The 2,500-nt window shown below is 32.1% G+C and overlaps 1 protein-coding gene across 1 annotated transcript in view; it reads right to left on the bottom strand.

The window, feature by feature from the left end:
* Window positions 1–648: 648 nt before the first annotated feature.
* LRP1 (LDL receptor protein 1) overlaps window positions 649–2,500 on the bottom strand; it is a gene marked incomplete in the record, with an annotated part of 264,954 nt that continues 263,102 nt past the window's right edge. Inside the window, 1 exon segment of the mRNA XM_070118011.1 lies at window positions 649–2,500. This exon segment is cut by the window's right edge and continues 1,398 nt beyond it.

Genomic DNA, 2,500 nt, shown 5'->3' with positions numbered 1-2,500 from the left:
TTTTTTTCTTCCTTTCTTTCTTTCTTTCTTTCTATTCACTTGGCAGTGAATCACATATGTCTTAAAACAAATTAGTTATGTTTGTCAGTATACATTTTCTCTTAGTGCACTAATTTTAGGCATTTTTGTATCCCGTTATCAGGCGTATTTTTAAAAAATAAATTAGAAACAGTAACTCTAAGTGATAATTTCATATCTCTGTTAATCCTGTGATGAATTTTTGTGATGTAATATTACACAACAGTCTAGACTTTGTGGCTAGGCCAAAGTTGTATACACCCAGCCCACCTGCTATCAGTCATGACATATATATCATAAGCTGTTATACCATGATGGCTATAGATGTACCCATCACTGAACAACTAATGGGATATTTCTTATAAACTTTCATCCTACCTTTATCTTGTTGCAATGCATAGATTGAGGAAAATGCTTTTAATTTAAATGACATGTTATAAAACCACTATCTATCAATTAGGTTCCATTTAAAATAATTTGTTAAATATTTTGCACAAAATCCATCTCTTCACTGAAATTTTGCCATAAGTCAAATGTCATGAAGTTCAAACTTCCTCAAACTCCATTATCATTTCTCAATGTACTGGATACTCCCCATTTTTTAAGGTTTGCAGTAAAAAGAAAAACTAGTTTATAAATTCGCCATGTTATTGTCTTATGTACAAAAATATGCAGGCATCACTAATATAAAAATTGATCTTGTAAAGGTAGAATATTTTCTTTTAACACCTGCTAATATTTTCAAGATAATTCAATATTACATTTAGATATACTGTAATGCCACAGCAAATTATAACCATGAATTCAACTTATCAATACAAAGTTTGAACTCTTATGGCTGAAAGGCCTATATTACAGTATCAGCCTATTTATACCAGAATAAACATATAGTTGTTACACACAAAATGTCAATAAAATCAACCATAATTTTAATAAAAATCAAAAAAAGATTTTTAATGCCCATAAAATAGGAGACACATTTGTGTTTTAATCTAACTGTACAAATAATATTCATCTAGTAAAAATAACCAGATATCTTTGAATATCGGCACTTGAGGAATAATGATTACCATTGTTTGTCATGTGAACTCAACCTATTCTTACGATTATCACTTACCATTCTCCTTTTACTTAACCAACGGCAAACATCAAATTATACAAATAAACACTCTGCTAAACATTTCTAGACTAATCCAAGAACACATTTTACTGTTCAACTTGCGATGTTCACTTCAGCAATTCTCCTATCTGTGCAAGTTCGCTAGAGAGAAGCACAGGACCACTACCTAATTGGTTTCATATCATCAGGCCCTATCTCATAATATTATTTCACCTCAGACCTTTTAACTCCTTAAATACTGACCAGAATTAGATTTACACTATTTCACAAGGCAGTCATAAAGTTCAGTCACTTTCTTACATTGCATGTACTAATGCTACATCTGCCAGATTTTATTTGGAAAAAAAATAAAAATCATTACCTTTATTACTTCACTTTCCTTACAAATACTGTACTTTTCCCTAGTATAATTACCCACTCAATATATATACAAACTTAAAAATGGGCTGTATCAATAGATACTCATTAAAATGCTTACAATCAAATTTGTCATTACTCCATACATTCTGTAATGATTATTAATTTAACCTGATCACTTATTACAGCGATGTGAATTTCATTTTACTTTCCAACCACCTACAGATATTATGGCAACAGACTCTTTATCCCTTGAATAATAATGTTGGTGCTGGTCTACTTCACCACAAGGCTTGACAAACAATGCTTTGATTCTTTAGCATATCTTTCATACTGCCTTATGAAAATATGTCTGTCTCTGTCTGCCTATGTCAGTCTCTCACTACATGCAAACACTAACACATACACCTGCACACACGCACCTATGAATGCACAAATGCAAGCTTGCTCTAATGACAAAATAAAAACTCTACGGTAAGGCCTCAGAAAAAAGGACATGTTCTAATAGTATCTGACGACCAACATATTTGACCCACATAATTGTAACACACACATACAATACACACATGGGTTTATAAAACCTAAGCATGCTACATAGGATGCTTTCCTTTCATATGATTTGTGACTTGATTCCAAGTTATCACATTTGGTAATATGGCTAGAGGAGAGCTTGGTAAAATACAGCTAAAGGGATCATTTAAATCTCGAAAGTGACATTTGTGTTATTGCACCTTTGCGGTGAAAGAGCTGATCTCACCCAAGCTCTGTGTTTGTTTAATTATCTGAGAAACACACAAAAAGTTATCTTAGAGTCCAAATATTTTTTTTCCTGACTGCAAAGAAATTAACAGAATACTGCCACAAAAAAACAGAAAAAAAAAAAGAAGAAGAAGAAGAAGAAAATACTGTAATCCTTCCAGCTGCATAATTACCCTCAGCTTTTCACACAAAAAAGAAGGAAAACAAGTCTCCAGCACAGCATCAATATTTAAGCCTGAAGCCTAA

This window comes from Penaeus vannamei, chromosome 41 (genome assembly GCF_042767895.1).
Source record: "Penaeus vannamei isolate JL-2024 chromosome 41, ASM4276789v1, whole genome shotgun sequence".
Lineage (NCBI taxonomy): Eukaryota > Metazoa > Arthropoda > Malacostraca > Decapoda > Penaeidae > Penaeus > Penaeus vannamei.
This window is presented reverse-complemented; position numbering and strand designations above follow the sequence as displayed.